Below are 14,985 nucleotides of genomic sequence, written 5' to 3'. Positions count from 1 at the left end.
GAGGTAGCATTAAGTACTCAAAAAATCTTGTTTGAGCTACATTTTCATTGTTAAAAACACTTCTTAAGTTCTTTTGTGCAAGTGTGTAAAATAAAGAGCTTCTAAATGACAGCACAGATCAAAAATCAATGTATTTTTAAAATGGTTCTTAATGACTGCTAATTCAGGGTAGAATTAGCCTTCATAATTTTTCAAAGTTAAGTGAACAGTATGTTTGTCTGGATTGGTTTCAGTGGAATCACTGGGACAGTGATTCAGTGGAATCTAAAGACAGATTTTATTAGCAGTACTTGAAGTCTAAAGCTTTAGAAAAAACAATCTCGAATAAAAAAAATGCAATTAGATAACATTAGAAAGACTTACTAATCATTACTGACTGCAGCTGTTGTCTCTGTCCATTATTTTCTATAATTATACATAGTTTTCTACTGGATAGTCTTCATGTCTCTTACAAGGCCTAGAACATGAATGCATTCAAATTTACCTACAGCATTCCTCAGCTGAAAGGTATAATGTGTTAACTTTTAATATTTGGTCTAGATACAGAAGAAGTATTAATTTTGCTTATGAGGTGAATACTCCTCTTATTTACTTATAATTGCTCTTGGGGCCACTTATGTTTTGTTGGAACAAACTGCAATGTGTAAAGAATGATAGATGAATATTTGAAAAATAGCCAAAGTGAGTTTAGTTTATAAGAAGACTTTTTAAGGGTATCTAAGAAACAGAATTTATAATGAAAGTCTTTTGTCTTCTCAATGACAGCTACAACAGCCTTTCTTAAACTCAAATCCACATGTTTAGAGTACAGCTGTAGGCAATTAAATGCCTGTGACCTCCCATGAGCTGTTGAAGAACTTTGAAAATTACTCTTTACCTAATCGCAGCTGTGTAGTCAAAAAAACCCAACAACCCAACCAGAAAAAAACCCAACAAAAACAAACAAACAAACAACCCCCCACTCCACAAACCAATCCCAAAACTCTGGAATGAAGCACTTCCCTTCCACGAGGCACTGCCTCTGATCTTCCAGGCTGAAAGGGGGAAGACTGGCCCAGGAGCCCGGGAAAGTTTCTCCACCAGTGGTATTCTACAGAGGGCAAATTTGCTTGGTATATGATCTCATTAAATGCCTAGGGCTGTGTAAGGGTACTGGATTGTCATGTCTGCACACAGATTAATTTTCAAACCCATCTCCAGAAATTCTTCTAATTCTCGTCTTTGCCTCCTGGGTCCCAGCGTAGAGGCTTGGTCTGCTTCAGCTCCATTTTAGATGCCAAGAAGAATGGAATGTTCTGCCACAAAATCAAGGCTACAACTGTATACTAGTGTTGTGTTTTGAGGCAATGCAAATCTCAACAGTCCTCATTTACTGCACATTGGTGCAGTCTGCAGAACAGTGCTTATACTAAGTGGATTTCCTTTCAGAGAAAGCTAACCTGATAGCTGTGGTCCATATGACCGCCAATTGCACTTCAGTCCCTAATGGGGACATATAAGCCTGTAACAGTGCTTGCTGCTTCAGGGTACATCTACATTACTCTAGGCCATTCATATCACAAGTGTGCATTTGAAGCAGATCTCCTGGCTGACACACACTGATTCATACTGCAGAGGGGTATCAGAGAGCCTAAACTGGATTCCCTGTAGGTGAAACTAAACTGGAAAATGTACTCCAAGAATTTCTCCTTACGTGCTGCAGCTACTAATGGACATTTAGTGCTTAAGACCAGATGAGATTTAATATGAAGTAAACCGTCTGAAACACATATAATGTGGTCTTCAGCACCATCTACTTCACTCTGCAGGCCTGCTTTTCTTGCAGCACACTACTTGCTAACTTAAACAGAGACTTAGATAGCTTCAGACCATGTGTGACAATGACTTCGGTGTTCCAGTGGATCAAATTAAAACTCCTCCAAAGTAAAACCCCTGAACTGCACATAATGCAGATGTACAGGCCTCAGTATTGTTTACTTCATTAACTGTCCCTTATCATCGCACTAAATTACTTGCTAATGTGGACATAGCAGAGTACTCTTTGCCATTAGCCAGTGGCCTCTGATGCTAAGTCATGCTAACCAGAGAACAGATATTTCAGCCCTTTTTAAAAAATATATGCAGTTTTATCACAATTTTTACACCTGAACACTTATGTTCATCTTTCTGTTGCTTTAACTCTATGGCATTACTGAGATGAGGCTGCAAGCAGGGAGAAGTGGGAGACGTGCCACCATGGAGACTCTGAAATGGGCTGAGAAGAGCTGTCAGTTTTCATAGCTCTGCTCGATTAAGACTTAAATTCCATCATACAGCTTTTCCTGATGGTTTATTTAAATCCTGCAAATGCAGTTTTATTTTATTAATGTGCACTATATCCGATTAAATTTTGTGTATTTTTTCTTATCTCTGTATATCACCTAGCATTAAAAGTAGTCACTGGAATATAAATAAACACATAAGTGAACTCAAATCCACCATAATTCTGCTGGTCTGATTCTGATTTCATGCTAGCATCAATCAGAACTAAAACAACTGAAAAATATCAGAGCCATATACTTCCAGAGTTTGTACTAGTGCACTTGATAGATAGTATCAGAAGGTCATTCTCTAACAGCATAGCAACTTCTGCTGTTGCAGATTGTAAATACTAAAGTAAAGAGGAAATCACAACAGAGCCTAAAATTAATCTGATGCAAAGCCCAAGACATATCCTCCATGGTCCTTGTCAAAAGGGAACATGAAAGATTTGACCAAGTGTTATTGGTCAGAATTTAAAAAGTGGAAATGAAGGTTTCCACATATCTCTGATTTCTGCCTTGTGACTTCATTCTGCAATAGAATTAACCTACAAAAGAAAATAAATTGTGGCAGGACTACAGACACAGATTGAGGCTGCTTTAGATTAAGTTCTCTGTATACATGATGGATCTGTACCATCTGTTTTGTATTGAAAAAGAATAATATTTTAAGGCACATTTATTACACTACATTAAGAATCCTAAGAGCTCACATGCTCCTTTAAAATATATATTGAAATTAAAGACAAAGCCCTACAGTGTAAACTGAGGGTTCTCAGCATCTTTCAAGAGACATTCAACAATTTCATGATACCATTATAAATGAAAAACAAACCTAATATACATGACTTTTGCCTGCATCCTGTAAAAATAATCACCATTACTTATACTGTGCTCCTCACATATTTTACATGCATATCCTGAAGTTAAAAAGAACAAACTTCAGTCATAATATTCACTGATACATTTCTGTTATGCAACTATATGGAGAACTTTATAAAAACAAAGTATTTGTTTCTTTCTAGTTGTGGATGGACCTACTGAATTTTCATATACTAGACTTCAGATAACCTGAATTTAAAATACATACAGCTTTTTATTTATGCATTGTATATGAAATTCATGCTTTTTTTTTTGTTGGGGTTCTATAACTTTTTTCTTATTACTCTGATGTCACAATATCCTTGCATTGTATGCCTCACTGAATTAATTTTTGGGGGGTTTTCTTAGGAAAGAAAAAAAAGATGAACAATTACATATTATCCTTCAGCACTGCCATTAACAGTTTCCTTCATACAATTTAGGCTACTCACCCATGCTAGGAGAACTCTCAGTTGTCTGTTTAAATGAGTTATCCACATCATGACAGATAGAAAAGGGCCCTAATGGGATCTGGGATTTTGTAACGGTTCTTAGAAACCGGAGTTACAAAGACCATTTCTCTGCAGACTCCCTGTTCTTTGGCTCTGAATATCAGTGCAGCAGCAATGCTAATGCCATACCAGGATGCACTAGCAGCAGCATAGCTGGCTGGCTGACCAAAGTGAGCAGCTCCCTCTATTTGACACTCATGTCCAGTTTTGGCAACCCCAGTACAAGAAAGACATGGGCATACTGAACCAAGTCCTGCAGACAGTGACCCCAGGATGTTTAAGGGACTAGAAACATAACATGCAAGGAGACCCTGAGGTATCTGGATTTGTTTAGCCTGGAAAAGAGATGGCTAAGTGTGAATGCAGTTGCTGCTTTGAACTGCCTAACTGGGCTTACAGAAAGGATGAAGCCAGATTCTTCTCAGAGTTGCACAGGAAAAGGAAAAGAGGTAACAATCAGGTTGCAACAAAGGAAATTCTGACTGGGCACAGAAGAAAAATCCTCTGTGAAGGTACTTAAGAATAGGAACATGCTGCCCAGAAAGGGTAGGAATCCATCCTTGAAGATACTCAGAATTCAGCTGGACTGCCCACTGCAACTTGAAAGTTGGTCCTGCTTTGAGCAAGGGACTGGATTTGATGACCTCAGAAGTCCTTTCCAACTACATTCTAAGCCTATGTGCATGGGGTACTACTCCTACCACTGTAATACTTCCAATATCTAGCTTTTCTGCATCTATACACTAAATCTGTCATCTAGAGCCTCATAATCTTGCATCCTGATTAATTCAAAACTGCTGTTTTCAGGCCATCTGTTATACATATCCCCCCCTCAATTGAGTATATACAAAATACAGTGGCTATGATATTCCCTGACCACAATTCTGATGTTACTGCCTTTTTGCATCTCATTGCAGCACTGCTTATCTTCCCCCACAGCACAGCAGATTTGCTTGCCCATTTGTCAAATTCTGCCACCAGGATCTGCCTGCACTGGCAGATCTACATGGCAATTCACATGCCGTGACCAGTCCTTCTGAACTGGTGCATAAATGCCTTCCAGCCTCCCACATTCTCCTACAGAGAGTTCAATTATTGTGATTTTTTTTTAAGAAGCTACCAGATGATGCATAACTAGAAGGATCATAGTGTTTGTCAGTCTCTTTCTTTAACATGACTATATATTCTACATATTTCCTAAGATTTCTAATCTGGTATATCTTGAATTTCTGAACAGAGCTCAGAAACTACCTACCTTTAATGAAATAATTACAGAAGTTTTTCAAAGTTGCCTAGCAAGGGTAAATGTTCCATTTCCAGAAATACCAGTGAGAGTTAGGTGAGCCCTATTGCAGCATATTTATCCTGCCTAGGTGTTTTTCAAAGTCCCACCAGGCAGAAATCTACACATTTAGCTAAGCAAGTCTTGAAAATTTGGTTGTTAACAAGACATGAGAACAATAGCAACAATAAAAACACTGCAAAGGATCATAATCAATCTTTAAGTTGTTTTTCAGTCCAGTGTTCTTTAGGGGTTTGGGTGATTGTGTATTTGGAGAGGACTGTAGGATGTTGTGCTCTACATAGATACATAAATGTGAAATTTAAAGTCTATTGCAAATGTTTGGTTCACATAGCCACCTGGCAATGCCATTTGAGATGTCCTAGCTTCCTCTGTAGACCCCATGACCTCTAGCTGGGCACTGTAAAAAAAAAGAACCAATCATATGCTGCATTTGGCAGCTACCTGAGGATGTCTGAGATCCTCTAGGATGTATGAAAAACTATGGATTACCTTTATGTGCAGGCAATTAAATTGGAGCCCCTAGTCTTTAGGTTTGTACATAGTTTGTAAAACAAGAAAATTGTAAGAAATCCAAAGGAACCAAAGAAAAAATAAATCATCATCATTTATTCAGTTTCAAATGTTAGGTGAAACAGTACTTGGCACACCAGAGTGGAAAGGGCTTCCAGTGTTAGTGAGTCCAGTCCCTGCCATCATTGGCACAACCTATAATCCTTTCCAAAAACACAAGTTTTGTCTTTGAGTACATATCACCTACTGCTCTTCCAACTAACAGCAAAATGTGTTAAACAGTTATAACCCATAGATATATGTGCTAGACATATGGAGTATGTTCCACTGGAAAGATCTACTTTTTGATTGTTTGTCATGCTCTTTTGATTTGTTTGGAGTGGTTTTAGACAATGATTTTAAAGAATTCTATCAGTCAAGCTGGATATCAAGCTGCAAGTTATGGGATACTTGTCTTCAACTATCTGTCCACAACTTTGTTAGAGAAAGTGGAAGCATTTACTAGACAACAAATCTGTATTTTTTGTGTCTTCAGAATAAAAACTACAAATAATGACATGTCCTTTTGCACTGCTTCTGTTCATTTTGGACTGACAATCGGCTGTCTAAAACCTGACACTTGACTTATTTTATCCCAAATAAAAAGAAAATAAATAAATTCAGGACTGATACATCAACACAGAAAAAAATATCCTAATTTTCAAAGTGGTCTGACAAACAATAGCTCCAGTAAGGGAAGATTAGTAATATAACTAATGAATTAGCTTTGTACTGGACTCTCTGCATAATGGGAAGTTAGAAACATTTATGGCTGGACTGCAAACTACACTGTCAACAGGACTCAACAAACACACTGACTGGAACTGAGATGTGGATTTGTTTCTCATTTCAAAGGAAGTGAGCACTGGTCACTTCCTATATCTTTGGTCATTTTTTGCTTGAAACTCTTTACTGGAAAGTTCAAAATTATGTAGAGGAGGAGTAATATGAATACAAACTTGATGTTTGGAAAAAATGAATGTAGTATTTATCAAAATAATAGAAAGTCTTGCCCACCAGATGACTACAAGGTGCTAGACCATAAATAACTGTATAACTCTGTGTGAATATAACCATTGGCAAAGTCTTAAATAAAACTGTCTATATCAGTCAAAACATTTGCATACTGAACTCACCAGAATACCCTCAAATGCATCCACATAACCATTGTTCAGCACTATATATTAATCACAGCTTGAACTTAACAGCTATGACCAGCTTCATAAAAGCACACTGACATAAAAGTTTAACCCATGATTGTACTTATAGTAAAAGATTTTTTTTCTGGGTTTAGATCACTTGCTATAACAGTCTCTATCTTTTTTTGGAATATTCTTACTATATCCTCTCCTTCCTTAGTAAAAAATTTGAAAATTTCCAATGGTGTTCAACTTGTTTTCTTGCTGTATGTTGCTTCTGTGTAAGCACAGTGTGATTATAGCCTCCTATCTTTTTCATCTGAAAGATGTGAGAGATTGTAGAAGATGCCAGTCTGTGGCAATCACATCCACTGCGTCACTGAATTTAGACTTCAGACCTGCCAAGTATTTCACACTGCTTACAGGGTTCATGCAGTTCGCTCCTGCCTGGCATTCTCTTGCAGCTGGGGATCCAACACCAACACACACATTTATTCAGCATTTACATAGATCCTTTGATTTGGTGCATGAGCTCATGGAGCAGGAATGAAGCTGTCGCAAGTCCACACCATGCTAACTAAATGAGGCCTCTGCTCGTAAAGGTCCTGCTAGGGGTTATACTCTGGATTCAGCCTAGTTCCCCAGCTCTATGTTAGCCCATCACTCAGTGCTTCCTCTGTCCCCTGGCCTAACACAGCATTCTCACAGGTACTGAAATAAACGGGATCTGAAAGCACTGATATCTGATACCATACAATGCACAGAACTTGCAGTTTATTATAAAGCAGACAGTGCCATAAATCCCTCTGTATTATATTTAGTAATGGTATAATTTCTGTCATTCAGGAAAGTGATCTTGATAGTTTTGTAAAACCCCATGGCTTTGAATAAATCACTTCCATAGTGAAGTATTTGACTGATGAGATGCTAACTGTCCTACAGCGATAAAATTATTCAGGCTGGGAAGATGACAGGTTCAGAGCGCGAAAAACAATAAGCCATAGAGAAGCTGGAAAGAACAACATGTACAAAAGACCAAAAGGCAATTGTCAGTATCCCTGAGTAATGACCATAACAACAGGTGCTAAAACATACAATACAACTATATAGTACTACCCAATATCTAAACTGCAGAAAGCTCAATAGCCAAGTGAAACCCTTTATAAGCAAAAGAGTCTCATTAGCACAATGAAAGAGACAAATAAAAATGGCTAGGTTTTGTTTGCAATACCCATTACAGCTGCCTGCAATGTGAAAGAGCTTCCTGTTTTCTATTTCCATTTGATCTCCCTATGCTATAGCAAATATAATTGTTGCCAAGTGTAAAAATAAGTAGAATCTTTAGTTAGAATTGTCTATGGCCTTGAAATTGTTGTAATTTATTTCCTTGTCTTTCTTTCCAACAATATCCCTGTCTTACCAAGTACAATATATAATTATTTCAATTCTTGCTCATGAAGATGTTTATCCTTTCTTATCTAGATTGCCTGTCATGTCTTGTTATAATTTACAGAAATCTGAAAGATGCTGTTCTGATAAACCTGTCAGAATAATGACAGAAATTCATAGAGTTAATCATTGCGATAGGGTTTCTATATTATTCTGAGAAAGATAGAACTGAATATTATTCATAACACTCTAAATGTAATTTATATGAATATATAAATCCTTACCAGCAGTTTCCATTTTTTAATAATCTTCAAACCTTATCAGATATTAATTGCTAATAAGCATGATTCATTATGACTTACTGTGCACAGATTTACTGTTTGTAACAGTGAAGTAAGCAAACTTCATGGAGTTTTCATGGCATGGAGTATTCCTGAAAATGAAAAAAAAAAAAAAAAAAAGTTTTAGTTACCTATAGGACTGCCAAATATGAAATAATACTTGTTCTAAAGAATGTCAGTATGTCTGTGTTTGTCTTCAGTACCTACATTACTCTGAGCCTTTTTTTGGTGTGTATTTACCAACACTTTACAGAAGACAATAGAGGAACTCTATTGTAACACTATGTAGCAGAGCTGAGCTAGCTAGAGATAAGAAGTGGTATCAAGCTGTCATTTGGGGAAATGTTGCATCCAGATACTTCAGGTCCAGCCAGGGACACCTGAAGGGAGATTTATCTTCTCCCATATAATTGCTAATGACTTCAATGTTGAATTCAAGAGTTCTGAGAACAGAAAACATAAACCTCAGAGAATGATTTTTTGTTTGAAAGGCACATGAGCCTTAATCCTAAGCATATGTCCCTGCCTCCTGCACAAATATAGGAAAATCTAACAGAATAAGCAACACCATCCTTTGATTTATTTCTCTGACTGCTCATGCTTCAGCTTTGTCATCAAGCAATCCATTTCAGCCTTCTGTGAGCACCTCACATCTATTTTTTGCTGTTTCGCATTGCATATCTTCTTACTGCTACTGCCTCCTGAGTCACATACAAAGAGATTTAGGCATGAACAGTTAATGGCAAAGGCCTTTGAAAATTATAGAGCTAATTTTTTTAAAATTGTTTTTGTCTAGTTGATAGCTTGCAGCACCAAACCAAACAGAATCATTAAATGGTTCAGTGACTAAGATCAAAGACAGACACCTGTGAGCAAAATCCTCTATTAGCCTTTCACTGTCCAAAGTAATTGTTGCTAATTGAACAAGTTTGTTTAGTTCTAATATAGCTCAAGAGACCATATCCTGAGCTGCTGGAAATAGATCTGGTTCTGCTGAAGTCAGCTCCACTAATCTATAGCAACTGAGGAACTGTCAAAAGGAGAGAAACAGTTAACCCATTGCTTAACTGCATGGGCTGCGTGACAGCTATTGCAACAGAAAGACATGTCTCAAAGCTTGGGCCAATCAAGAAAAAAAATTACCACAGTAGTCATTCCCTAATTTTATGTGAGAAGCTTTTAAATACACACTTTGATACCAGTAGACTCAAAGACATCCAATAGAATTTGAGGAAGGTAGAAATTAAAATATGCTGGAAGGTTTGCAAGCAGACAACAGCCATAGTTTTCTAAATGCTTTCAAAATCTGGCCTTCCTTTGCGAGAGAAAGCTTCTCTACTCCCTACACAACCACAATCAACCAGGAAGCAACAAAAAACAGGGCTAGTATATGGATTTAAATGCTTAGAAAGTAAATGATTACAAATCCAGCACCTCTCCAAATCAGGCATCTTTATAAAAAGAACTCAGAATAAAGTGTGGGTCTATCTGCCACATCTTAATTTGTGGCACAGTGAATGGAAGAAAAACAACAAAAAACCGAAGCAATCATCAAAATGACTTCCTGTAAGGGCAAATTCGATAGAACTATAAGATACAGGTCTGTTACACACATCACACCAGCCTGATTATCAACAGTAAAATTATACACATGCAATGCTTTCTGAGGTAGCAGTGTACATTAAAAATGAAAGAATGTAATTTAGAAGGGAGAAATTAAAAATTATTGCAATCAAAAATGCAAATATTATGTATTTCAGAATCAGTGCTGGCTCCTTCACTCAGCTAAGTTAGGAGAGCCTACAAATAACTCCTGTAAAACCCCACCTTACCCTGTTTCTCTATCTGGTGCTTCACGTGGTCCTGTTTTACTAGGGCTTGCAGCAGTTCACAGCTACAATGAAATGCCAGTGCAACACTGAACTGCCATGCAGATCATCGAGTAAATCCAAGCATTTAAAAGACTTTATATTATCAAGACTGATGCAGATACTGTCTGTAGACAGGTAACATTGGTGCAACTACACAGATGTATCATGCACAGAACAGCACGCTGCATCATGGGTGCCAGGACAGCCAAATTCCGCCAAGTCCCCTTGCTAACTCCAGTGCAATTTACTTACAATACTTATTTTACTATTATTGTTGTTGTTGCTTATCACTTAGTTTCTGTCTTTTTGCTTGAGCTATTCTTTCTCCAACCATTATCTTTAGCCCTTATTACCTTGCAGTTACATTGTTTAAAAAAACAGATCTATAAATCACTGAAGAAGCTGACACATAATAAAGAGGGCTTGTGAAAACTCACTGGTGCAAGTGCATGGGCATGAAAGATGCCATACATTCAGCACACATGTAAGAAGTCACCACGTCCCTTTCTTTTTGGAAGCAAGAGACTTTCCAAAACCAAGACACACTAAGAGACATTGCCCAATATACAGGGCACAGCTAGATCCTTCCAACAACTGAGCTACATACATACCAGGCGCTGGGACCTAGATGTAGGTGCCAATACTAGGGATTATTGCATGAAGAAATGGATTGAGGATCCAAAGAAGGTACAGAAAGTAGTTGGTAAAACAACATGTAGCAAGCAGTCATGTAGCCCAGGGATGACAGCTCTTGGGAGGGGGCTGTCTGTAGGGAGGCTTGGCGTTATGAGCAAAGAAACTTCTGCTGTTGTGGAATGAGGAACTAAACTCACAAGATTTTACAAGTGTGTGTCTATTTTGATTCCATATTACAGAATTTGAATACTAACCAATAACACATGTCACAAGGAAGACAATATAGAAAATATACAAACATTATACAAACCAGCAGTATTTAAACACTGACTAGTAATTCTACATGGCTATGACAGCACCTTTAACTTCAGGGTAACCACAATGGAAAAGGAGACCAGACAACCTGGCCTAAAAATAGCTTTTTGGTACAGAATTGTTCATTTGTTGGTGGCTTCCTGGATTGGTTAATGAAGATATGAGGTGCATACCATGGACATATATATACAATTGCTATGTTTATCTTTTTAGTTCATCTCAGATAACTTGCAAGACTTTACAGTCTTACACTGAGATGCAGTGCTGTGATACTGTGTCATGTGCCACAACACATTTTCTGCAAAAGTGATCTATTGAGAGTACATCATGTAAAGAAATCATTTTAAATGATCACCAAAACACAGAGGCATGCAGTTAATAAGTAACTTTTCAGATTCTGCTTTATGTTACAGTAAAAGAATGCTGCACAACACCAGTCTCCCAAGAATAAAAGTCCTGGGAATTGGTACAGGACCAAACCTCAATAGCTTAAACCGGAAACCAGAGCAAAATTTAGTGAGCCATCCTCACCCAGTGTTCTTCCTAAGCCACCAAGCCACTGGGTACCTGTTTCTTTTAAACCTTCTGATAAAGAAAGAACATTTCAGCTTAAAACATTAAAGTCCAGGATTGAGATGTAACTTTCCATATTTTTAAAGTTATTGAAAACTGAACACTGGCTTGAGTATGTGTCCCAGGTCAGGGACTAAAACCAATGAACTCTCCAGCTTGCATCCTTCCCCTTCTCACCCCTGTTTTGGTTTCTGCAAGACAGTCCCTGAATCTGAATGGTGAAAAGACCAAGATTCTGAGGTACCACAAAGACAGCCCTCATTCTGTCTAGGAACAGTCATTTGTGGGTCTACCTAATTACAAGGAAGGTAACCAAAATGCAAACTTATGCTCTAAAAGCTTTTTTCAATACCATTACCCTCTGCACTGGAAACCACACCCTCAGGTCACAGACTTTCCAAACTCATTGGGAAGTTTTTGCCGTGTTCATATTATCTATCAATGAACCATGTAAGGCAACTGAACTCAAATTATTGCTGTGCTGGAAAACAGTGATTTTGCAAAACCACACGGTATTTAGCCCTATTCTGATTAGCAACAGGTGCATTAGCACATATCTATTCAGAAATCAAAACTGGGCAAACACAAAAAGTATACTTCTTCGAGAGTCAAAGGGAGTGCAAGATCCAGCAACCCCTAACTGAACACAGGAAAAGCAGAAGGCAAAGGAGGGCTGTGTTGCAGAACATGTTTCTTAGCATCTTATTCAGCATCCTAAACTAAACACAACTCTGAAAGAATTCTGTGCAGATGCCTACCAAACACTCCTAAACACACTCTGCCAAGCACCTAAAATGACTGGGCTCATCACCAATTTCTTAACATCCAGAAATAGGTAACATTTTGGTAGCATGACAGTATGTCAATGTAATTTTCAACACAAATCATGTCAAAACAAGAAATTACTACTAATCAAGCTAGGATATGTGTGAAATTTAAAATAATTTCAAGTTAAAACAGCAGTCTCATTCATTGCCATGCAGTTTCAAGGTCACTGACCTAAAGCACAGCTCGTCTTGCTTTTTCTGCTCCTCTTCCACTTTGTCTAGCTTTTATAGGAGCAAAAATATAAGAAGAGTATGCCTGATAGATATAGATCTACATCTAGATCTCATTCAAGCTGGAATTACACTATTCTAACAATAAGGCCTGGCACCACAAACAGACTTTGGAGACAGCAGTGCTGGCATCTTTCAAATTACCCACAGGCTCATTAAGCGTTTGGCCAGCAAGATGCTGGATTCTCATATCTGGTCTGAGTAGCAAAAACACTCCAAAACAAGTATTTCCTTAAAAATTAGTAGACTTTGGGAACAAATAGATCTCTGATTTTTACAGAAATTCTCCTAATTAATAAACTGTGAGGGAGAAAGAGAAGAAAACAGTTTGAAGATACTTAGGTATCCCTAAATACATGTATCTGACTTAAAAATATTTCCATAATAACAAGCTATTTACATACTCTCACAACTTAACATCAGAAAGCACAACAGAGAGGTACCCCAGCTAAGATTAAGGAATATAATAAATTATATTTAAAAGCAATGTATAGACTGATATTTTAAACAACTTTCAAATACAATTTCTCATCTCTGAACCCATTTTCTAGGCATAAAAGGGCATTTTCATTTAAAAGAAAAAGAAATTAGAGTTATAAAGGGACTTTCATCCAAACTAGCATCTTTCTCAGGCAAATTTATTTGCATTACTTGTGTGCATAACTTCAAACTTAAAAATGTTTGTTTCTTTTCTGATTTCCAGGTGAAAAAAAAAATCCCTACATGGAGGATTTCTTCTCTCTCTCTCAGCTGCAAACCTATTTTGCCTCAAGTTTTTTAAATGCTACACAGTAAGCAAAAGGAAAACGAAACCATAATTCTGTACTCTGTACTGTTTTCTGAGTTGAGAGTTATGTAAATTATGTACATTAATGAAGAGGAACTGAAGAAAAGTGAAAAAATTGCTCAATTTCCCCTCCGACCCAGAAAGAAACATTGGGAGGGAAAGAAAGGGGCCAAAAACTTAAATTCTGAGGATTCTAAATTTGTAATTGAGAGAACAAAGACTTTGACCAAGAAAAATTTCCCATTTTAATGCCCCAGTATTGAAACAATTAAAAATATTCATTAAATTATCTTCTATTTTTTGTGACTCTAGCCTTCAAATCCAAGATAAGAACGGAGTTGTCATTCCTTGTTGAAACACAGCCTTTGGCAAGGCTTCAGAGGATCGGTGCTGTTATAAGAATAGAAACAATACAGCACAACTTGTCCTGAGAACACTACAGAATGTTTCATCTTTGAAGACTGAAGCTGTAAACTGAAATTTGGGCAAGAAAAATCAGGTTTTTTAAACACAATCTCTGTATTACTTCATCAGCACAAGAAATTATGGCCTCTGAGAACACCCAATATCAAACTTAGCATGTCCACGATGACACTTATAGTACCCCAGAGAATTGATTCAGTTAAACCTTTAAAAGTATCTATGTCTTAGGAAAAACAAGTGATGTTTTAAAATGTATTTGCTACAAAACTGTGAAAATATTTAGGCAGAATTATCTGATTTGTGTTAGATGTGAGGTCAAAAAGATGATTTCTTCAGTTATTCCTTCCTTCAGTCTTTCACTACAGTCATTCCTTAACATCTCTGATAACATCTACAGTTTTCAAAAAACATTGTAGATAAAACCCACACTTGTTTATGTTCATTTATGTTAGCTGACTGTGGTCACTACTGTTTTTTAAAACCAGAAAATGTGATAGCCTTGGTGACTAAAAACAGTCTCATTTTCTGGGGATACGTATGCCCTAACAAACAAGTGTGCCACCTATTGATGTACTAGATACCACTTAAGCATACCCTTCCTTATGTAATGCTTATACGTTCCAGCAACAGTATTTAAGGACTTTAATGAACCTCAGTCCAAAACATTGTGTATGACGAGGACTTCAGAAGGTGCTGGTTTCATAGGCAGAAATTCAAGTATAGAAATACAAAAGTATTTGGTCATTCCAGTTAAACAACCAAATTGTTTTCATTTTATTATGTATTTTTTTCAGGATTACACAGGAAGTCTATCATCTCAACTCCTGGCTTAAAACTTTTACTGCTGAACTGCTTGTCCTATTCTGAGTGTCTCTGAAGATATTAAGTACATATACACACATGAACTGATGTTACATACGTTACA

The 14,985-nt window shown here is 37.2% G+C and overlaps 1 protein-coding gene across 1 annotated transcript in view; it reads left to right on the top strand.

The window, feature by feature from the left end:
- The window catches only part of ARMC3 (armadillo repeat containing 3), a 122,559-nt gene that overhangs the window by 24,795 nt on the left and 82,779 nt on the right, over positions 1-14,985 (top strand). Inside the window, exon 2 of the mRNA XM_080384902.1 lies at positions 13,554-13,641. The gene's annotated coding sequence lies outside the window, so the exon portion shown is untranslated. The remainder of the gene's footprint in view (positions 1-13,553; positions 13,642-14,985) is intronic.

This window comes from Falco punctatus (genome assembly GCF_963210335.1).
Source record: "Falco punctatus genome assembly, chromosome: 4".
Taxonomy (NCBI): domain Eukaryota; kingdom Metazoa; phylum Chordata; class Aves; order Falconiformes; family Falconidae; genus Falco; species Falco punctatus.
Note: the sequence above shows the minus strand (reverse complement) of the source record. Positions and strands in the feature narration are given on the sequence as shown.